The sequence below is a fragment of the Sminthopsis crassicaudata genome, chromosome 1, assembly GCF_048593235.1.
Source record: "Sminthopsis crassicaudata isolate SCR6 chromosome 1, ASM4859323v1, whole genome shotgun sequence".
NCBI lineage: Eukaryota > Metazoa > Chordata > Mammalia > Dasyuromorphia > Dasyuridae > Sminthopsis > Sminthopsis crassicaudata.
Window position 1 is genome coordinate 115662252 of NC_133617.1, and position 25575 is coordinate 115687826.

Below are 25575 nucleotides of genomic sequence, written 5' to 3' on the forward strand. Positions count from 1 at the left end.
TTTGGTATCTGAGCATGCTTCTCTATGAAGTTTTTTTATATGATAGTAATAGCAAACTAAGTTGAACAAGAACTATTTTGTCTATTTAAAATAATTCATGTGTTACTTAGAATAATTTCCTAGACAATTTCCTTGAATTTTCCATCATTTTGCTAATTCAGGCATCAATCCTACAAAACATCTGGTAGATACATTTTGAACTGCAATATCTGAAAGCTTGACACTAGCTCAGTTCAAACTTCAGTGACTTAATTGGACACTAGAGATTTGTGTTTCATATAGAGACTATTTGCATATTCCTCTGGAGACTATTTACATAACCAGAGTATATTTCACACTGAAAACTTTTGGAGAGTTGTCATCTAAACTTGTTTAAATCAGGAAGAACCTGTTAAACTACTAGGAAAAAAAAAAAAAAAAGAGAGAGATGAGTTTAGGGTTGGACCAGCCAATCCAGCTGAGATGGAAAGGTCATAGAAAGCTGAAACATTTTATTACATGTCAAAACTATGTCATAGAATTTTTATTTTTGATCTCAGAAGGAGATAGAGAATATCATAAAAATGCTAGCTTGGGACTTTTCATCCTTATCATTGGAAATATTTCAAGTAATGCAATAGACAAGCCACAGCTGTTAAAAAAAAAGGGGGGGTGGGGAATGCACATTCACAAAGTATGTGATGTTGTGGGGCTAAAGAGAACTTGTAGTTAATACCAGTATTCATTCCAAATCCTTGGGATACAGAAAGAAGAAAGAAAGGAAGAAAGGGAAAAAAAAAGGAAGGAAGGGAAGAAGGTTGAAAGAAGGAAGGAAAGGAGGAAAGAAGGAAGGAAGGAAGGAAGGAAGAAAGGAAGGAAGAAAGGAAGGAAGGAAGGAAGAAAAGAAGGAAGAAAGGAAGGAAGAAAGGAAGGAAGGAAGGAAGAAAGGAAGGAAGGAAGGAAGGAAGGAAGGAAGGAAGGAAGGAAGGAAGGAAGGAAGGAAGGAAGGAAGGAAGGAAGGAAGGAAGGGAAGGAAGGAAGGAAGGAAGGAAGGAAGGAAGGAAGGAAGGAAGGAGGGAAGGAGGGAAGGAAGGAAGGAGGGAAGGAGGGAAGGAAGGAAGGAGGGAAGGAAGGAAGGAAGGAAGGAGGGAAGGAAGGAAGGAAGGAAGGAGGGAAGGAAGGAAGGAAGGAAGGAAGGAAGGAAGGAAGGAAGGAAGGAAGGAAGGAAGGAAGGAAGGAAGGAAGGAAGGAAGAAAGGAAGGAAGGAAGGAAGGAAGGAAGGAGGGAAGGAGGGAAAAAGGAAGGGAAGGAGGGAGGAAGGGAGAGAGGAAGAACTAACTAGAAATTTTATTTAGGGTGTGGAGCTAAAAGAGGGTTGGCCCATGGGTGGGGCTGAGACAGAGTTATTATTCTTTGTTCCCTTCTCCATTCACTCTCAAACCTGAAACACATGGGGAATTTAATCATAGAGAATCAATGTGTGGGAGTTGTGCAGGATGCAGGCAGAAATAAAACTTAACCATTAAAAAACACAGATGCTAAATGTTTTATGGTCCATGTTAGTCTATGTAGAGAACTCAGAGGATATAAGAGATAGATGTTACCTAGCACATGGGATCCATTAGTTTCTGCCATTGAACATATACTTTAGTTCTGAATTTCTTAACAACTAAAGAGAAAAGGAGATGAATTCTTCTGATATATTATCATTGCTCCATAAAGTAAAGGAAAATACACAATTTTGGAGAAATCAACTTTTTACTAGTTACATATTCAAGGAAGAATTCATCCCATTAAACCTCCCTGTAAAATAACCCTTGCCAGCCTTCCAAGTTCAGAGTAGTTTGTTTTGGGTAATCGACTATGCAACTCACAGTCCAAGACCTCATTGATACCTTTACCCATTTGTAGAATATATAAAAGAGACTTATATCCAGTAGCAAAAGCACTTAATTAAGATATAACATTCACATACATAAAAAGGAAAGGAATTAGTAGCAAGAACACATCCACAAATGAAAGCAATCTTCTACACCTCCAGGGAAATTATAATTGAATTCCCTCCCTTCCCCCCCTTTAATCACATTGATTTTTCTCAACATAGCAAGAGGACAAATCTCTTGGATACCCTAATATAGTGGAATGAAACAGTCACTTCAGAACTCATAGCCTCAGGGGAAAAGGTTTTAAATGTAGTACAATCTGCCTCTTAGTATTTATTTCTGTGGAGTCTTTTGAGGGAGATTGGAGAAAGCCTGAAAGTCTTCCCTCACCTCTGAAATCATTATGGCCCAGCTTCAATTTCTGAAACACTATAATCATATTGTTCCATGTATTCCTTTTCTGTCTTCCTCTCCAAATTCAGTTGCCTTGCTTTGCCAATTCTGTATTGATCCAGCATATCTAGGTGTTGACCTAGACCCACTCCCTACCTCTCTGGCTTTAGTCCTAAACTCCCCACCTCATGAAGATACACCTCCCCAGAATTCTTGTATGGTGACGTCATCACCCTTTGACCAACTTAAGCATTGTGAGGATTGTAACTGAGTGAATGTCTCCTAGCATGTATTGGTTTCTTAGACCAAAGCTCTATGTAAAAGGAAGTCCTAAGGTTACCGGACATTGGGCAACATAACAGACAAAGAAGATATTAACTTCATTCCAGTTTTGAAAAAAGGCAAACATATTATTCCAAATGTATATGTTGTAGTGAAAAGAAGACTGGATTTGAAATTATCTGACCTGGGTTTAAACCCCAGTTCTGATATTTACTGTTACAATGGACAAATCAATAACATCTATAGATTCTTCATCTATAAAATTAGAGACTTCGTTTAGAAGATTTTTAAAGTCTCTTCAAATTTCAAATTCTGTTAAATAGAGTACAGGTTTTAGAGTCAGGAAGACCAGAGATAAAGTTCTGCCTCTGAAATATGATTCTCTCAGCCTCAGTGTCCTCATCTGTAAAATGAAATTAGTGATAGTAGTAGCAGCAGCAGTAGCAGCGGTAGCAGTAACAGCAACAGTGGTAGCAGAAACATTTTTAAAGCACTTTTAGATTTACAAAGCTCTTTATATATATTATGTCATTTGAGATAACATTTAGATTTGTTGAATAAGATCAAGATGAGTAATGCTGTTCATATTGAATTTTGACTGTAACATATTTGGTTCAGTACTTCAGGAATTTGTGATTTCATTCGGTCTCTATTAAGACAACTCAAAATTTTCCTTTGGTTTAATGGGTGATTTCATGAGTCCCTATGGCTGAAAGATTATCACCCAATCTCCAAGATGGTAATAATGAGCTTTTTTGTATTTAATGAAGTTATTCCTAAAAGAAGCACGTGTCAGTCCAGTGCTCAGATGTTTTTGAAATTGGAAAGCAATGTCAGACCTTTCACTTTCCTGGCATAGGCCTCCAGAATGCAAGGAACTATTATGTCATAGTAAAACATTAAAGAAGGACTTTCTTGGAGGACTAGAAAGTACTGAGACAGTTTCTTGTATGGCTGACAAGTTGGTACTGAAGGTAATTCAAAATTATTCCCAAGCATTGAATTAACCAATTCAAAGATTAATTCTTAGTAAATGAAAAGTTACAGCACACTTGTGCACACAAATTAATTCTACTAAGGTTGTATCCAAATTCAATCCATTATTTTGTGGGTGTGAGCACTTGTTTCACCATGTAGACAGCAATTTGTTAGTAAAAGGTCTGAGGTTGGCTTTGTGGCCAAGAAGCTCAAAATGTATTTATAGTATAATATTACAGCCCTAAAAGATAATGCAATATTGGATCATTTTAAGAGAGTTGTAATTTCCAGAAATAAGGAGCTAGGGTCAGGTAGGTGGCTCAGTAGATCGCAATAGACCTGGAGTCAGAAAGAGTCTTCTTCCTGAGTTCAAACCTGGTCTCAGATACTTACTAAAGGTGTAACCTTGGCAAGTCACTTAACCCAATTTGCCTCAGTTTCCTCATCTGTAAAATGAACTGAAGAAGGAAATAGCAAACCACTTCAATATCTTTGCCAAGAAAATCCTAAATGAGGAAAAGTTATAAAACTGTGCATACCCTTTGATCCAGCAGTGCTACTACTGGGCGTATATCCCAAAGAACTACTAGAGAAGGGAAAGGGACCTGTATGTGCCAAAATGTTTGTGGCAGCCCTTTTTGTAGTGGCTAGAAACTGGAAAATGAATGGATGCCCATCAATTGGAGAATGGTTGGGTAAATTATGGTATATGAATGTTATGGAATATTATTGTCCTGTAAGAAATGACCAACAGGATGAATACAGAAAGGTTTGAAGAGACTTATGTGAACTGATGCTGAGTGAAATGAGCAGAACCAGAAGATCATTATACACTTCAACAACAATACTGTATGAGGGCGTATTCTGATGGAAGTAGATATCTTCAACATAAAGAAGATCCAACTCACTTCCAGTTGATCAATGATGGACAGAAACAACTACACCCAGAAAAGGAACACTGGGAAGTGAATGTAAAATATTAGCACTACTGTCTATTTACCCAGGTTACTTATGCCTTCGGAATCCAATTCTTAATGTGCAACAAGAAAATTGGATTTACACACATATATTGTATCCAGGTTATACTGTAACACATGTAAAATGTATGAGATTGCCTGTCATTTAAGGGAGGGAGTAGAGGGAGGGAGGGGAAAATCTGGAAAAATGAATACAAGGGATAATCTTATAAAAAATTACTCATGTATATATACTATCAAAAATGTATAATTATAAAATTAATTTAAAAAGAAAAAAGAAAATCCCAAATGAGGGATTTCAGTTAAACTGAAATGACTAAACAACATTTCCATTGAGCTTCACTCTCATGGGAGCCACATTTTAGAGACACATAGACAAACTGGAGAACATCATGGGAGGGTGTGGTATAAGACTTTGAGATGATACCAAACCTAGATTGGCTGAATGTATTGTACATAAATTTATCTACAGGAAAGATTTAGAGTGATTGAAAGAATGCAATAGCTGTCTTCAGGTGTTTGGAGGGCTGTCCAAAAGGGAACAAACTTCTTTTACTTGGCCACAGAGTTCAGAACCAAAAATAATGAATCAAAACCACAAAGAAGAGTATTTGCCATCCATTTAAGGGAATATCCTCCAAAAATTAGAGCTATATAGGGGTGATCTGTTTCAGGAACAGAGGGCTTAAAATGAAAGCTGGATGACTATGTGTCCAGGATGTTACTGAGGGGATTTCATACTTCTGTCTCTTCCAACCCTGATAATCAATGACCCTTTGATAGGTATGTTAACCCCTCCTCCCCAAGTTCTTAGTCTCTGGCTATGTTTCAGGGCATGTTGTGTTTAGAGATTAAAATCTCCTACCTTTATGTTTTTGATACAGAACAAATGTTTTGCCAAAATATTTTAAAAACGATTTTGTTGTATTACAAAACAGAATCCTCAGCTCTGTACTTAAGGAAGCTTCTGAATCTGTCAAATGTCCAAATCTACGTCTTTGTTAAGATTTGTTCCTCAATATAAGAATTTCTCTGATGTGACCAGCTTTCTAATTTAATTCTTTTTGGACTTGTGGAGAGTTTTCTGCAGAATAATTTCTGATCATAGACCATTGAGCTGTTTTGACTGTTTATGCAGTAGAGACAGTTAAAAAAAAAACCTGCACTGAATAACTAAGAACACCCAGAATGAGTCCTCAGAATTCCATTTCAACATCAAGATTATCTTATCATCATATAGTGCTTTCCTTTAACACTGCACAGTACAAACCTATGAATTTTATGTTGAAATTAGATTACACATAAATGATTAGAAACTCAAGAAGAAAGTCAGACAGATTGTACAATTCTTATCTTCTTTATAGACTGCAAATTAAAGATTAACCTGATAGTAACAGTATACCAATATTGTGATTAGACGAGAAAAAATGATAAAAGAATGTCTTATAACATGTGAACTACAGTTAAGTATAAATGCGTAAAGTGGCATAGAGGCTAGAGTGCTGGATTTAGAATCAGAAAGTTCCAAGTTCGAATTCCTTAGGGCAGCTATGTGACAGTGGAGAGAGTGTTGAGTTTGAAGTCTGGAAGTTTCCTTTTTCTGAGTTCAAAACTGGTCTCAGATATTTACTAATTGTGTGCCCCTGGGAATGTTACTTTACTTTTTCTGCCTCAATTTCCTCATCGGTGAAATGAGCTGGAGAAGGAAATGAAAAATAATTGTAATATCTTTGCCAAAAAAACCACAAATGGCTCATGAAGAGTCAAACAAGACTGAAATGACTGAATGACAACAAGGAATGTTCAGATGCCACTTTATAAATGTGAATCTACAGGTAAGTTATTCATTGGTCAGTTTCAATTTAAATGAAAATACTGGTAATTACCCATTTCATAGAATTGTTTTGAGGAGCAAATGGGATGATCTCTATAGAGTGCTTTGCCAGCTTTAAGGACTTATGTCAATTTGAGAAATTATTTTTACTATATACGAGTCATGCCAAATATCAGTGTCCTTGGCAGCAAATATTCATTTATACAAGATCTTGATTCCAACTTGTTGGTTAAGTTCAATAGAGAATTTGTAGAAAATTAGTGAATAAAGGTGTCAAAGAGTCATTGAATGTTGGAACTGAGAGGACCTTAGATGTTATTTAGATCCTAACTTCATAAACTGTGCATCATGACCCCATATAGAGTCTTATATGTTGGGGTTTGCAATTATAATTTATTATCGGTAAACATTTAATTTGTAATCCTATTTTACGTACCTATATATCTGGGGTTACATAAAAAAGTTTTAAATGAAAAGGGATGAGTGGGAAAAATTTTAAGAACCACTTACTGATCTAGATCAGTAATATCAAACTTAAATAGAAATGGGGGCTACTAACAATAAAGACATTTATGAGTTGAATATTGTCTTAGAAAATTAGATAATGTTGAAACATTATCTATATTCTATTTTGTTAATTATTTACCAATTAAAATATAGTATGATTCAGACACATTTAGGAGTTTTGCAGCAACATGATGGGGGAGGTAAGTCAGACATCTATGATTTAGACAAATCCATCATTTTGTATTTGAAGAAATTGAGAAAGAAACAGATAGTATGGTGGAAACAGAAAGGACACTGTCAAATATCAAAAATTCAAATCCTAGCCTGTTACTAAGTTTCTTGAAAGTAGGGATTTTTGATTGAGTGGCAAAGTGCATCCTTAGGGCATAGCACAGTCTTATGCACATAATAGGTACTTAATCAATGCTTGCTTTTTATTGAATGAATGTGTTTTTGCACAAATCATTCACTTCTCTAAACTGGTTGGTTCTTAAGGGAGAAAGGAATCTTAGAGATCTTCAAGGCCAGCTTGATTTAATCTTTTTTTAGTGTCATCAATCCCTTTGGCAGTCTGATGAAATCTAAGGGAACCCTTCTCAGAATTATATTTTTAAGTGCATAAAATAAAATGCATAGGATTATAAAAGGAACCTATTATTTTAAAAGATGATTATTCATGGATAAAGTGCCAGGCCTGGAATCAGGAAAATCTGAGTTCAAATCCAGTCTCAGACACTTAGAAGCTGTGTGACCCTGGGCAAATAACTTAATCCTATATGTCTCAATTTTCTTATCTGTAAAATGAGTGGGAGAAGGAAATGATAAGCCATTCTAATATCTTTGTCAAGAAAACTCCAAATGGGGTCACAACTGAAACAACTAAACAACAATAAAAACAGCAGTTGGAGTCCAGAGAGGTCCAACTTGGCTAAGATCATACAGGAAATACTAGAGTTGAAATATGAAATCAAGTTTTCTGACTCCAGATCTAGTGTACTACCCACTATGCCACACTGGCTCATTTTCTTAATTGACAGGATATAAATAATAATACGAGGTTGTGTGACTTTATGGATAGAGAATTTGCCTTGTACCAGATTCAAATAATTCCTTCATTATATACTTCATATATACTTCATTATAACTTCATTATATACATTATATATATACATATATATATATATAATATATCATTATATATTCTAGACATCACCAAATATTTGTGTTCCAGAGAATTCTCTAATACCTTAAATTGTATTTTTTTAATTAAAACTTTTTTATTTACAAAACATATGCATGGGTAATTTTTCATCACTGACCCTTGAAAAGCTTTCTGTTCCAAATTGTTCCCTCCTTCCCCATCTCCTCCCCTAGATGGCAGGTATACCAATATCAGTTCATCTAAGTCTCTCCAGGCCTCTCTGAAATTATCCTGCTGGTCATTTCTTACAGGACAATAATATTCCATAACTTTCATATACCATAACTTAATTCAACCATTTTCCAATTGATGGGCATCCATTCAATTTCCAGTTTCTTGCCACTACAAAAAGGCCTTCCACAAACATTTTTTGCACATATAGATCCCTTTCCCTTCTTTAGATCTCTTTGGGATAAAGACCTAGTAGAAACAGGATCCATTCACAGTTCCACCAAAAATGTATCAGTGTCCCAGTTTTCCCACAATCCCTCCAATATTCATCTTTTCCTGTCATCTTAGCCAATCTGAGAGTTATGTATCTCAGAGTTGTCTTAATTTGCATTTCTCTAATCAATTGATTAGGCTTGAATTCTTATAAATTTCAGTCAATTCACTATATATTTTAGAAATGAGACCTTTATCAGAACCTTTGTATGTGAACATGTTTTCCCAGTTTATTGCTTCCCTTTTAATCTTGTCTGCATTAGTTTTATTTGTACCAAAACTTTTAAAATTAATATAATCAAAATGATCTACTTTGTGATCAATAATGATATCTAGTTGTTCTTTAATCACAAATTCCTTCTTCCTCCATAGATCTGAGAGGTAATACCTTAAATTGTAGAGGAGATGCTGATCATTCATTGGTAGAAGTATTTTTATGAGGAGCTCTTTATTCTTATGATGAAATTAAAATTCCAATAAAAATAATATTTAAATTAAGAAAAACAATCTCTAAAAGAGATAGAGTATCAAAAACATAAAGTTTTGATTACATAAAATTAAAGATTTTTTCCATGACTAAAATCAATGAAGTCAAAATTAGAAGAGAAATGGATAAATGATAATGAGGAAGGAGAATCTTTGATGCAAATTTCTCTGCTAAGAGTCTAGTTTCTAGGATATAAGGAACTGATTCAAAATTTTAAAAATAAAACACATTCCCCAATTGGGAAGCCATCAAAGAATGTAAATAGATGGTTTTATGAGGAATAAAATTTTGCTATTAATAGCCTTATTAAATGCTCCAAATCAATAATAATTAGAGAAATTAATATTAAAATAACTGAAATATCATTCATAGCCATTATGTGACAAAGTCGACAAAAAAGAAAATCACAGATACTTGTAATAGAAAACAAATATGATTTGTGGAACTAGTTGATTCAGTCTTAAAAGAAATTTTAAAATATTCCAAAAATGTTACTAAATTAGTGACTACCTTTTAATGCAGTGAATCAACTATTAAATACATACCCCAAACTGATTTTAAAAAGGGAAAATATGTGCAAAGATATATAGCAATTCTTTTTTATTATGTAAAGGATTGGAAACTTAGAAAAGCCCCCCAACTGGAGAAAGGCTTAAGAAATTATGACATATGAATGTAATGGAACATGATTGTTTATTAAGAAATAATAAAGAGAATGTTTTAAGAGAAGATTGGAAAGAACTGATATAGAGTGAACAGAACCAATAATAATGATGTAAAGAAAAATTTAAAAGGCCTACAAATTCTTACCAACATAATGCCAACCATAATTCAAAAAGCCTCATTATTGCTAGCCACTTTCTAGTAGAGAAGCAATAGCCTCAAAATGCATATTTAGTCAATTAATATTTTTTTAAATTATTTGACATGGCCAAGGTGGAAATTTGTTTTGTATTACTATACATGTTTATAATGGATTTTATTATTATTATTATTATTTTTGCTTTTTCAGTGATGGGTGGTAGAGGTGAGAGAAAGAGTCTGACCTAAAGAAAAACTTGAATTTTAAAAATTAAACATTGAAATTTGGGGAAAAAAAGTCATATTAATTCTTGTAAAGATGAAGTAAGAGGAATTAGAAAAACAATAATGATAATGTCTCCAACAATGTAAATCAAAGTGACAGCAACAAATGAATAAAAAAAAAAGTTTTGAAATTATAAAGAACAAGTTTGGCCCCAAAGATGAGAAAGGAGAAGACATGCCAACCACTCCTTTTCAGAGGCAGAAAAGAGGAGGTGGTGGTGGTTTCACAATGAGAAATACTGGATAAAACATCAGGTTATTTTTCTTTCAGTGTATTGCATGATTTACTTTTTAAAATTTTTTTTCATATTTTCCCAAAAATCTTCATTATAAAGGATGGTTCTTTGGGAAAGGAAGGAAAGAAATAAGGGCAGGGGAAGTAAGATAATTTAAAATCTAAATATAGTAAGATATTTTTTTTATTTTTTTGAAAGAATAATTAATGCCAGACAGACTTTTTTTTTTCTTTCCTGGATTATTAATCTGATACACTAGGAGAATTTTGTAGAAATAGTATAACCAGATCCTAACAAATAATTTGATAAAGTTATTCATGCTATTCTTGTGAAGAAATTGTATATTAGGTAATTAATTGCCCCATACACCATTACAATTAATGGTTTAAAACTGATTGGAAGTCAGAAACTGGAAAATGAGTGGATGCCCATCAATTGGAGAATGGCTGAATAAATTGTGGTATATTAATGTTATGGGATATTATTGTTGTGTAAGAAATGACCAGCAGGACGATTTCAGAAAGGCCTGGAGATACTTACATGAACTGATGCTGAGTGAAATGAGCAAGACCAGGAGATCATTATACATGGCAACAACAATATTGTATGACAATCAATTCTGATGGATGTGGCCATTTTCAACAATGAGATGAACCAAATCAGTTCCAATAGAGCAGTAATGAAGTGAACCAGAGAAAGAACTCTGGGAGATGACTATGAACCACTAATAGAATTCCCAATCCCTCTATTTTTGTCCGCCTGCATTTTTTATTTCCTTCACAGGCTAATTGTACACTATTTCAAAGTCCGATTCTTTTTGTACAGCAAAACAACTGTTTGGACATATATTGTATTTAACTTATACTTTAACATATTAAGATGTATTGGTCAACCTGCCATCTGAGGGAAGGGATGGGGGGAAGGAGGAGAAAAGTTGGAACAAAAGGTCTTGCAATTATCAATGCCGAAAAATTACCTATGCATATATCTTGAAAATAAAAAGCTATTAAAAAAAAAACAAAAAAAAAAAACTTATTGGATGGTTGAAATGGAAAACAAATCATTGTTAGTAGTTTGATGTAAATTTGGAAGAAAGTCTCCCCTATCCTAAAATTATTTTGGTTACTTTGTGATTATTCTGTGTCTATTTAATATGAATACATGTTGTTTCCCAGTGAATACATAAAATCCTTCTAGGCTAGAATACTTTTATTTTGTCTTTGTATCCCCTAGCACAGTGTCTGATGTTTGTCCTTCATTTTCGAACAGGACCATGATATTAGGGAGTTGAAGCCATGCTATACAAGTGAATTGGATTTAAGTGACTGAGGGTTGTGCAAGGTTACTTGCCTAACTTCTCCCTCCACCCCCCACCGGAGCTATCTATATACAGCAGCCAGATGAAGATCAGGATGACTGGAGGCCCTGGAGGTTGTGGGAGAACTTGCAGTGTGTCCATCTGTGACTGATCAAACCAATATGAGCTCAGAGTGCTCTATCACGGATAGTACACAAATAGTATGAAATTTGGGTGTTTTCTCTAATTTTGCATATTTAATGTTTCTTTTGGGCTAATTCAATTCTGCTTTGTTCATAAAACACAGCCCTTCTCTGATAAGGGCATGCCATGCTGGGCAATCCTATGCCATTATCTCTTATGTCATACAATCAATTCCAAAGTTCTTAAGACTGTCCTTGTATTGCTTTTTTCTGAACACCTAGTGAGTGCTTGCCCTGTGTGAATTCTCCATAAAATATCCAAAGATACTCTAGTATCTTTGCCAAGAAAACTAAATGAGGTCATGAAATGACTGAACAAAGATAGCCATTAGGCAGTTTTCCTTTGGATTGAATTGAAATCTGCTTTGCAGGGTCTGCCCACTGTTCCTAATTCTGCCTGGAGGCCAAATAGACCAAATCCAATCCTTCTCTCATGACAATTTTTTTTTAATGTCTAAAGATTCACAGGATGATAGATTTAAAGTTAGATAGGATTTTAGAGCCATCTAGTTCAATCTCCTTATTTTATAGATAAGGAAGGAAGGAAACAAGTTTTAATCATGCCCACTATGTACCAGGCTAAGCTAACTGCTTTACTAACATCAGCTCATTTGAACTAATTTGATCAAATGATAATCTCAATTATCTCAGATAAAGGACTTTATTTCAGGGAGATTAAGTGATTTGTCCAAAGTCACACAGGGATTGTGTAGCAGAGATACAAATTAATTCTGTTCCTTTGATTCCAAATTGAATGCTCTTTCTACTGTCCCATGCTGCCTCCCAGTTTGCCATGTTCTACCTAAGTCTTCTCTTCTCCAGACTAAACATCCAACAACCTCAATTATTTTAAGAAATCATTTTCTGATATGGTTCTTTCACCATGTCCCCTTGATACCCTCCACATGTGAAGCATGTATTTGATCTTCTTTTGAACATATATGTTAATGATAGCAATGAATTCTTCATATAATTGTTTCTTATATTTTTAAAGTATGATATCATATGGCCTAGGACTGAACTTTTTAAAAGTTCAAGAATTAAAACCCCCAAAACAAAGAAAATAACCCCTCCAAAAAACTCCAATTTCCTCCCAAAATATCCCCAAACCCTTCCAAAAACCCAACCAAACAGTTGGAGTATAACCTTGTTACTTGACACCTACATTTATTTGGGATTTGATCCTCTCTGATAAATTAATATTTCCTTTCTTATAAATTAGATTTTTTTTAACTAAGTAAGAATAACTTGAGGAAATGTGTCATTTTCACATTTGCATATATACATGTGTTTTACACACACACACACATACACACACTTACACATACATACACACACACATTAGCTGAGAGCTCCAAGGGAGAATGCTGGAATTTGAGTGAGTACTGGAATTTTGGAATTCAAGTCCTGTCTCCAACACATATTAACTATATAAAAATGAGAAAGCCACTTGAACTCTTAGGTATCCAAGGGCATAGAAAATGAACATCAAAAAGAGGGAATTTCCATACAGAGAATTTCATATACAGATGAAATTTGGGATGGGGAACTCTTCTACTTTCCTATATCCAGATATAACATACACTAAAATTAAACGGAACTTTTGGTGAATTTGTTGTTGGCTATAAAAAAATCAGATTTTAATTACTTGGGAATTTTATTTTCAATCTTAAGAAATTATAGCTATACAAACACATTCTGTATACTTTTGAGTTGTCTCTGTTAATATGAAGTCATTATTTTTTATGGCACTGTGTTTGCTTTATTGAGCAAAACTCTAGCTAAAAGTCCATCAAAGACCAAGGATAATCATAAAATGTAACAAGATTACACAATTTTAAATGATTTATGAATTTAGGATGGAAAATCAGGGAGATGAAGTATTCACATTTGGCAGAAAGAAATGAAATACTCTTCTGCATGTATTAAAAAAAAGCACAATAGAAGCTGAAGTTGTGGCTAACTGACAAAAACAGTCATTTTAAAAAGTAAGAAAGTAAAGAAGATAGTGGAGATGGTCAATTCATTTTTTTTAAAAAGCAACTACTATACTTATTAAAGAGAATTCCACATTTTTACAGATTTCACATTAGCAGATTTTCCTAAACAATGTCTATCTAAGAAATGAAGGAAGGGAAACTAAGTTCTGAAACACTTTTGTCACTAAAGATTAAAGCACTAAAATCAGCTATTGATAACTAATTCTACAATCATTTATTATTTCCTGTGTGCTGTGCAATATGCTAGATGTTAGGTACAAAGGCTTCCTTGGAAAGGATTACATTCTATTAGTGGGAAACAATGTGCTATTTTAGTTGTGTCTAAATCTTTATGACTTTATGACTCCATTTGACTCCATGATTTTGGCTCTTGACTCTGTCTCTGTCTCTGTCTCTCTGTCTCTCTGTCTCTCTGTCTCTATCTCTGTCTCTGTCTCTGTCTGTCTTTCTGTTTGTCTGTCTCTCTATTTTCTCCTCCCATCAGTAACTTCTAACTCCCTCTCCCCCCTCTCTCTTCATAAATATGTATGTGAATACAAATATAATATATACATAGATGATGATTTTAGTTGGGTTGGTGGAGAGAGCACTAGAAAGTATCAGGAAAGAATTCATGCAGAGTCCAATATCTGGAATAATCCTTGAAGGATTATCTGGGAATTATAAAACTGGGAATTATAAAAGGTTCAGGTGACCTGGAGTGTCCTTTCTAACTAAAGTTTTAAAGGGACTAGGATACTATATTTCTTGGATGGGTTGATGTTTTTGTCTCATTTGAATCTCTCAAACTTAGAAATACAAAATGAGTGAGTGATCTGCAATATCATGTAGTAATTATCATGCCTGTAGAAAGACTCTCACCTGAGAATTTGTTAACACCTACACATTTGATTTGGGATTGGATTTAAATTAGCCAGTTTCAGAATCAGTCTCACAGCAGGGACTTCACACTAGTTAATGAGCACGTGTAAAGGAGTAAAGGACTTCTAACAAGCATTTTGAAACCCTATATTATAAGGAGAAAGGAAAGCTATTTTATCACACTGAAGTGCACCCTATCTCTTTGCATGACTGGTGGTCATCATAATTTTCACCTCTCTGCCAACTGCCAGGCAAAATCTGTAGTCTGATAATATAACTGTCAGCCTAGGAGAATTTTCTCATGAGCTAGGTTGGGAGCCAGGAAGAACTGTATTTAAGTTCTACCTCAAACAATTACTAATTGTGTGTCCCTTGGTAAATCACGTAACCTGATTGCTTCTGTTTTCTCAACTATAAATGGGGATAATAATAGCGCCTATCTCACAGGTAAGTTGTAATGATAAAATGAGATAATATTTATAAATTTCTTTGCAAATCTTAAAGTTTTTATATAAATTTGTTAATTATTCTTCCTGTCTTCTTTTGATGCATCAGAGGCTGGCAAGCTGGTCACCTGCTTAATATTTCTGTGATTTGGTTGAAAGGAAATCTTCCCTATTCTACATACTTGAGGAAAGAAGTCCATTAATGTCACAGATATATCCCATAAGTCCAAATCAGCAACAACAAAAAGTGAATTCAATAAAGTACTGCATCTGCCTTTTTAAAAAATGCCTCCACAAGGTTGCCATCAATACATCTGGCAATTGCCCTTTACTGTAGTCTCCTGAGGTGTTATTCAATTCTATGCTGTTATCTTTTTGTAATACTCAGAATGCAAAAAATTTAATGGGAAAACAGCCGTGGCAAAGTGGGAAAGTGCCACATTAAGGACAATTTTTTTGTGTGTATGTGACTCTCTGTGAGTGCATTTCTATGTATATCTATATCTATCTATACACATCACAAACACAAATATATGCATACATGCATGCATGCATATGTCAGTTTTAATTAGTCCTCCTTTATGTCTTTATGACCTTGGACAAATCAATCACTCAATCAATCATTTATTAAGCATCTACTCTGTACCAGGCATTTCATCAAAGATAATTTACTAGATACAAAGGCAAAAATGAAAAAAATTCCTGGTGTGAATGATTAATATTCTCCTCTATTAGTAAGACAACATGAATATGTAGTTATGTGTGAAATATATACAAGATAAATACAGATTATTTAGGGGGTGTGGGGAGAAGGAAATTGTAGCTGAGCTAGGGTCAGAAATGCTTCATATAGGAGATGCCTCTTGAACAGAGTTCTGAAAGAAATAGCAGATTGTAAGAGGGGAGATGAGGAGTGGCACTGTGAAAAATGAGAAGGCACAGACAGGTGATGAAGTAAAATATGTCAGGAGCAGCAAGGCCATCTTGGAGTAAAGGAAAGGTAATAATGTATAATAAAGATAGTCATTTAGATTGGGGCTAGATAGTGAAGGGCTTTCAAAACCAAGTGGAGGACTTTATATTATATCTTTGGGGCAATAAGTATCCATTAGAGCTTATGGAGTAGGAAGTAATATGGTCAGTTCTGCTCTAGGAATATCAATTTGACAGCAGCAGCAGTATGGAGGGCTGATTGGAAAGCAGAGGCATTTGATGTAGAACAATTTGGAGACATTTGCTGTACTCCAGGTGAGAGATAATTAAGTCCTAAATCAGAGTAGTAGACCTGTGGGTGGAGAAAAAAACAACATTTAAATGAAAGAGAAATTGTGGAGATACAAATAACAATATTTGAAAATTGATTGGGCATATGGAGTGAGGAAAAGTGAGGAATGTAAGATAATGCTAGGACTACATTTAATTTCTTTGATTATTGTCAACTTTGATAAGTGATAAGGTTGGAAGCTAGATTGCAAGGAGTCAAGAAAGGAAGGAGAGGCAGCATATATACACTGCTTTATCTAGGTGAGAATTATCTATGAGAGAGAGTTGGGCAAGTTTTTAGATATTAGGAAAGGGCCCACCAGATAAGGACTGATTGAAGGTTAAAGAGAGATGAGATAAATATAGGGTCAACTCCCTAGAGAAGATGTAAGGGGATAGGGTCAAATGTGTAGGTACACAGACAGGAAAGTTACCTCTTTTTCAAAGAATGAAATAATAGAGAGAAAGAAAAGGTTCCCACATATCTCTGGGTCTCAATAACCTGTCAGAAAGGGGTTGGACTGCATGATTTTTACAGAAGCTTCTAGCCCTAATTTCTTGTAGGTGTCTATATAGATTAATCTTTGTAAAGCAGAATATTGATTATATTCTTCCACTATTTGAAAATCTTCAAGGGTTCACCATTGTTTAAAGAACAAAGTACAGACTCCTTATTCAGCCATCTAAAGTTTTTCATATTATAACTTCAGTCTTGTTTTTGTTTGTTTGTTTTTTTATCATGATAGTGAACAACCCCACTAAAGTACTTGATAATTCTGCCAAATTGAATTTTTGGACTAAGCACCTAATTCTTTTTGAAACTTAAGCATTTTTTACGCCCATCATATATCCTGAAGGGACATAGATATAAAGCAAAAAACATTTATTAAACACTTACTCTATGCTGGGCATTGTGCTAAATACTAATTGGCTATAAGTGAAAAAAGAAAGTCATTAACCTTAAGGAGCTTACAACATTATAAGGAAGGACAACACACAAAAAGAAGAGGAAAAGGGGGGAGGAAAAGGTGTCCACCATGAGGGCATTATGAGGACTTGACTGAGCTTCTGGGTCCTCTTTTGAGAAGACATTGACCAGTTTTGTTTTGGTTTTTTTTTTCCTCTGTCTTCTACCCATCCAATTAGAAAGACAGGCAACTAAAGGTACTGATGAGGTGTGAGTACCAAAGTTGAAGAAATAAGTGGGATAATTGGGGATGAACTTTTCTTTGGGAGATAGGGAAAGAAATTATAATGATGGAGTGGAAACCAAACAATGCAGCTTGTGGGATATGAAGGACAGTGTACTGAGCCAGGAATTAAACAAGAGGAAACTTTCAGGGGGAATTGCATTTTGGAAATTGAATAGGGCTTATAGTTCTTCTTTATTTTTTTTTTTTTATTAAAGCCTTTTATTTTCAAAATATATGCATGAATAGTTTTTCAACATAGACCCTCGCAAAAACTTTTTTTCCAAATTTCCCCCCTTCCTCTCACCCCCCTCCCCTAGATAGCAAATAATCCAATATAAGTTAAACATATATATATATATATATATATATATGTGTGTGTGTGTGTGTGTGTGTGTGTGTGTGTGTGTGTGTGTGTGTGTGTGTGTGTGTTAAATCCAATACATATATAGATTTATATGATTATCATGCTGCACAAGAAAAATCAGATCAAAAAGGAATAAAAATGATAAAGAAAATAAAATGCAAGCAAACAACAATAAAAAAGAGTGAAAATGTCGTGTTATGATCCATACTCAATTCCCACAGTCTTCTTGCTGGGTGTAGATGTCTCTCTTCATCATAAGATCATTGGAACTGGTCTCATTGTTAGAAAGAGCCATGTCCATTAGAATTTATTTTTGTGTAATATTATTGTTGCCATGTACAATGATCTCCTGGTTCTGCTCATTTCACTTAGCATCGGTTCACATAAGTCTCTCCAGACCTCTTGAAATCATCCTGCTGATCATCTTTTATATAACAATTATATTCCATAGCATTCATATATTATCTGATTGATGGATATCCACTCAGATTCCAGTTTCTTGCCACAAAACAAAGGGCTGCCACATTTTTACACGTGTGGGTCCCTTTCCCTTCTTTGTAATCTCTTTGGGTTGTAAACTGGATCAAAGGATATGCAGATTTTTATAGCCCTTTGGGCATGGTTCCAAATTGCTCTCCATAGTTCCAAATTGCTGATCCAGATTAGATCAGTTTACAACTCCACCAACAATGTATTAGTTTCCCAGTTTTTCCCACATCACCTCCAATATTCATCATCTTTTCCTATTATCTAAACCAATCTGAGAGGTATGTAGTGGTACCTCAGAGTTGTCTTAATTTGTATTTCTCTGATCAATAATGATTTAGAGTACCTTTTCATATTACTAGAAATGGTTTCAATTTCTTTATCTGAAAAGTGTCTGTTCATATCCTTTGACCATTTATCAACTGGAGAATGAATTGAATTCTTATCAATTTGAGTAAATTCCCTCTATATGTATTTTTGAAATGAGGTGTCTTGAAATGTAAACACTTTTTCCCAGTTTATTGTTTCCCAGCTAATCTTGTCTGCTTTGGTTTTGTTTGTACAAAAACTTTTTAACTTAATATGATCAAAAGTATCTATTTTGAGTTCAGTAATACACTTTAGTTCCTCTTTGGCCACAAATTCCTTCCTTCTCCACAAATCTGAGAGATAAACTATCGTTTGTTTTTCTAATTTGCTTTTAATATCACTATGTGTAAATCATAAACCCATTTCAACTTTATCTTGATATACGGTGTTAGATGTGGGTCAATGCTTAATATCTGCCATACTGATTTCCATTTTCCCAGCAGTTTTTGTCAAATAGTGAGTTCTTATCCCAAAAGTTAGACTCTTTGGGTTTATCAGACATTAGATTATCATAGTCATTGACTATTTAACCTATTCCACAGATCAGCTACTCTACTGTAATGCCAGAGAAACTGAGCAAGATAGAGATTAGAGAAAAATCCAATACAGAATTTATTAAATGGAGAGATTTACTGGGACCAAATGGATCCATGGTTGGACCCAGGGCTGAACAAGACTACTGTCTCAAATAATCCAGAACTGAATATTGGATACAGCATTCTTTTATAGGTTAACAAGAATAATGACATAATGGGGGAGGTACCTGGATGGGGATGACCTAATGGGGGGAGGCACCTAGAATGACATAATGGGAGGTACTAGAGAGGCTCCTGATATTCTAATGATGTCTAAAATGGATAAAGACCTTTATTCCATCAAACATTAAGAGGGAATGGTTATAACCTGATGCAGAGTAACTGAATAGGACAATTAGGGAAACTGTGTCAGGACATTAAAAGAGAACTGTGGTACAACACTACTTCTTAGCCAGTATCAAGTGGTTTTGATGACTGCTGTTTTATAATATAGTTTTAGGTCTGGTACAGCTGGTACATCTTCATTTGCATTGTTTTTCCTTAATTCCCTTGAAATTCTTGACCTTCTTCCTGGTGAACTTTGTTATTATTTTTTTCTAGATTTGTAAAATAATTTCTTGAGAATTTGATTGGTATGGCACTGAATAAGTAGATTAATTTTAGGTACTATTGTCATTTGCATTATATTTGCTCAGCCTACCCATGAGCACTTGATAATTTTTCAATTGATTAGAACTGACTTTATTTGTGTGGAAAGTATTTTGTACTTGTGTTAATATAGATTTTGACTTTGCCTTGGTAAGTAGACTTTCAAATAATTTATATTATCTATCATTATTTTAAATGGAATTTCTCTTTGTATCTCTTGCTGCTGGACTTTTTTGGTAATATATAAAATGCTAATGATTTCTGTGAATTTATTTTATATCCTGAAACTATGCTAAAGTTGTGAATTGTTTTTTTAATAGTTTTACTCTAGGATTCTCTAAGTATGTCATCATATCATCTGCAAAAAGTGATAATTTGGTTTCCTAATTATCTACTCTAATTCCTTTAATCTTTTTCTTCTCAAAAGCTAACATTTCTAATACAATATTGAATATTAATGGTGATAGTGCACAACCTTGTTTCACCCCTGATTTTATTGGCAATGATTCTAGTTTGTCCCCATTACATCTAATGCTTTCTGATAGTTTTAAATAGATGCTACTGATCATTTTAAGGAAAACTCCATTTATTCCTATAATCTCTTGTGTTTTTAATAAGAATTAGTGTTAAGAGTTTGTCAAAAATTTTTTCTGCATCTATTGAGATAATCATTTGTTAGTGCTTTATGATTTTTGTTAATTTGATTACTGGCTAATCTTCTTTCTGAACCAATCTTGTTAACACCAGTATTCTCCTGGCAATGGCTTTTGAGTTATGCAATACCTCAGTCTCTATAGAAACCAAAGGTCAATAGTGAGATGTTTAATAAGTATGTGTGTAGACACACACACACATATATATATATATATATATATATATATAAACACAAACATACATGTATATAGTTACATGCATATGTGTATATCTTGTATATATGGATATATAGAGGCAACTAAGTGATATAGTGAACAAAAAACTAGGTTTAGAGACAGGAAGACCTGAGTTCAAATGTAGCCTCAGACATTTACTGTGACTCTGGATGAAACACTTAATATCTGTTTGCCTCAATTTCCTTAACTGTAAAATGAGGGTAATAATAGCACCTACCTACTGTGAGGATCAAATAAGACAATCACAAAGCGCTTAACACAGTGTTTGGTACTTAATGTGTTCTATATGAAGAGTAGTTACCATTAAGTATTATTATAGGCTGCACTATAGGCTACTATTAGCTATCATTAGCTATATTATCAGTGAAGAACTGTGCATCAGACATCTTGAAAAAAATGTTAATAGTAAAATTGGCTATAACAAGAATGAAAAGTGATAGCTGAACCTTTTTGTGCTCCCTTGATGTACATGAACTTTTAAAAGCCCTGGGGGAAGACTCTGGGCATGAAAGACATAACTCACCTATTGCTAGGGGCATGAAACGCATGCTTAGATTTTGGTCCTTTGCTAAGAGAGACCAGAGGAAGTTCCCAACGTAGAAAAGCAGAGATCCTGGGATAGTTAAAAGCTTCACATCCCAGTCAGGAAATTAATCATATGCTTGTAGCCATTAACATCTTCTTGTCATCTGAGATCTGGAAGTTCATACCTGTATCTTCCTGAATCTATGTTGGGAGTTCGTGTGAAAATACTTTCATTTGTGGAGCCCTCTACCCCAGCATTTCAGTTGCTTAAAGACTATACATGTGCAACTTTGCCCACTTAGCATACTATATCTCCTGACTGAGCCTATATAATAGACCAGGTCTCATTTTAATCTCATCCAGCCATCTACCTAGGTCATCTTACCAGAAGCAGCTAGGTGGCACAGAGAATGAAGCACTGGGCCTAGAATCAGGAAGATCATAGTTCAATTCCAGCTTCAGTCACTTAGTAGCTATTTAAACTTGGAAAGTTCCTTAACCTCTGTATGATTCAGTTTACTCAACTATAAAATAATAGCACTTACCTGATAGTGTTATGAGGATCAAAGGAGAAAATTTGTAAATCACTCATCCCGGCACATAGTAGGCATTATATAAATGATTATTCCCTTCCCTATAAGCTTTTATACTTTCCCTTTCTCTCCTTCCTCCACTCCACAACTCCAGAACACAAACTCTTTCCTTGTCACATCTATTCTATATAAATTATCTCCTTCAGTTGTGGCTGATGTAGCAAATGATTTGGCACCAAATGATGAGCTTTAGGAGAAGCACCAAATGTTGGGCGTCTGGTCAAGTAAAGAATTCACAATGGCCTTTCTCTTTGGAAAAAGGTAGGTTTATTTAGGAGAAGAGGTTACAGATAAAATGAAAAGATACAATAGATACCAGAAATGGTAAATATGAATTAATGATGAAAAAACAAGCTCCTTAATGAAACTCACAATAACCCAGTAGTAAGGGAACATCCCATAAAGTTGGGGCATTCCCTTAGCTGGTAGGCTAAATACTGAAAAATAAAATTAGTACTTAAAAGAATTAATTAGCAATAAGAAGTGCCATTGAGAAGCATAGGAGGGACACCATGTGATATGGAAAAAGGTAAGATGAAAGACACCATGAGATAGAATGTCATGGAGGACTGACTGATTCAAAGGAATATATTTAAAAAAAAAAAAAAAAGGCATGGGCCTTAGCTAGATTTATAGGCAAAATTTAGCCTCCGGAATTTGACATAACTTGGATTTCTGAGTTGATTACCTCTTTGAAGAGTGAGTCCATGTAACTAAACTGATCTCTATTATCAGTACCTTCTTCCTGTCTGCTTTAGGGAATAATTTTATTAATACATACTTCCATTTCTCTCTGCCCACCACACCCACCATTCATTACTTTATTTCACTTCTCTTAAAATACGTGTTCTTTGAGGCTGGGGCAACCTTAAAAATGTTGCATTCCCAGTGTTTAGCTCAATACCTGGCACATAATAAGTGCTTAGTATTTTCATTCTTTCAATTAATCAGTCATGCATTCAAAGCCCATGCTGGGCAAACTTCCATAGAGGGAAGAATAAGACTGTATTGGGGAGAAGCATCCTAAGTGTATAGCTACTATTTAGGAGACAGGAAGCATGCTATATGAAAACTTAGTTTGATTAATTATTTTAGCTAATAAGTTTTTATACTGTTGGAGGAGTGAAAGTATTTTCCAAATGTCTTATTAGCAACATGTTAATACTATTGTTAATTACAAGATTATTAATGATTAATTTTTTTAAATGTACCCCTAATTTTGATGCCTTAAAGCAAAGTTCCAGTTACCCTTTCCTGTTTATAGTTTATATTGCTTTCCCATGAGTTGTTTCAAAACAAAATATGACAAGGCATGACTTCAGCATTAGTTCATTCCATGCTTGCTATTGGGTTTAGGAATTATAATGAAAGAACAGGGATGGCAGAGGAGTTGAATCATTCCCTAAATGTTTAGCATGATAGGTGAAAATTTTAAATGGAGTTAAATATACTATAGTTTATATTAATTTTCTCCATAAGAAGGATGGTTTATATGCTACCAAAAGCTACACTTTTTGTGCTTACATTTCTAAGAATGTATTGATGAGGTCAAGGTAAAAATACCTAGTTAAAAATAAATGTGATAAGTTTACAATGACCATTCTCTTTGTCAAAAAGGTTTATTTAGGGAAAAGAATTCACCGACAAAAATAAGAGGTAAAATAGACATCAGGAAAGGACAAAGAAACTCCTGGTATGGAATGATAGACTATAGTGTAGTGTTCTCTGGTTCAGTTTTCTTGGGGGGTCTTTGGGAGTAGCTTTCATTTTAGTTCAGTAATCACCAAGAAAACAGCTAGGTGTTAAAGTCCAAGTCCAAAATTGTCTTCTTGCTTGGGGCCAGGTTAGCTTTCTTAAAGGCTTTCTGGAGTCTTGGTTTCAGTGGAGAAAATGCAGGAGAAGAGCCTGCCACCAGGAGCCTTGACCAAAGATCAAATGAATCTCTCTCCTTGCTTCTGAGAGCTTGAGCTCCTCCCCCCCCCCCCCAGTTCTCTTCTCTTCTCTGCCTCTGAATCTGAAGGCTTTCTGACTCCCAGCTTATATGCTCTATACTGAGTATAAACCAATCATTATATTACTAGGAAACGATTATTTGTTGTAAGATTAAATCAATCATACTGAATTTAGAGAACTATTAAGGACCATGTTAAACTAGATAACCATTGTCTCATCAATTCCATTTAGTTAACACCTTGTAAGAACCATTATTTCAAGTTCAGAGTTCTTGCCCATAACATAACACATAACACGTACTACTGACCAAAAATTGCATGAGAAAAAAATGGCAATAAATGATATCATGAGAGACATGTATGACTAGAAATTAATGTGATGAGATAAGGACTAGAGATAGTTAGGAAGGGTTCCATATTAATTGGTATCTATGCAAAATCTAAACAATTAGAAGAAGACTTCTCCCCTCAACTGAACATTTTTGGATCTCCTTTGGAAGTCAAAACTACAAGTTTCACAGGATGAGAAGACTTGAAAGAGCTGTGATTTGCATCATTGAAGGAGTATCCATATTGATGTTATGACAGATCCATTGAATTTTCAATTTAATAGATTTCAACTTATATACAGTAATAACAGTTGGTGTTTACATAGAATTTTAGCATTTATAAAAATTTGCTTCTTATGGTGCCCTAGTTAAAGGCAACCTTTCCCCACTTTAAAGGACTGGGTTACTGATACTTAGACAGCTTGGATACTTTGCCCAAGACCACATAGTTATCAAGTAATTGTAGAGCACAGATTTAAAACTGGTCCCTAGAATCTGAATCCAATGTTCTTTCTACCATATCACCCAATTGTCTTGTGCTCTTTTATGTGTGTGTGTGTAAAACAATTTCACACAATTCTGAGTAGGATGACAACTTTACAGGGTATTTGATTCCTCTAATTTGTAGATGATGAAACAGAAGTTTGTTTAGAAAAAGTCATTTTCAGGAGATAAATAGAAGAATTAGGATCTAATCCCAGGTCTCTAACTCCAAATCCGAAGGTCTTTTCACTCCATTAGAACAGGAAAAAATATGGAATACTTTTTTAAAGAATTTCTATGGGGCAGCTAGGTGACTCAGTGGATAGAGCACCAGCCTTGACTTCAGGAGGACCTGAGTTCAAATCTGGTCTCAGACACTTAACACTTCCTAGCTGTGTGACCCTGGGCAAGTCACTTAACTCCAGTCTCAGGGGAAAAAAATTCTATGCAAATATTAAATGTATCTTTATCAAAATGTTGCTAAATGTGATTTATATAAGCTTATTGGCAATTTCATAAATCACTAATTGTTGCCAAAGAAAGAGATTCAAGGATTTGATTTTAAGTCCAGTGGTTGAATCAAACAGTAGATCATGGTGATACTTCCAAATAGGCAAGGAACTTCAAATATAAAGATATCACTAAAAACGTTATAACTAAAATTTTATGAGATTGACTGGCATCTTAAAATTGAGACTATATAGGTAGAACACATTAAAGCAATTAATACAGTGACAATCTTATTCTATAATTTTGAGATTATTTTAAAAAATTATACAAATTTAGAAAATACTTTAACAAAAACTTTCACAAATGCAGAACCCATCATCTTAAGGCAGCTATAGACAGG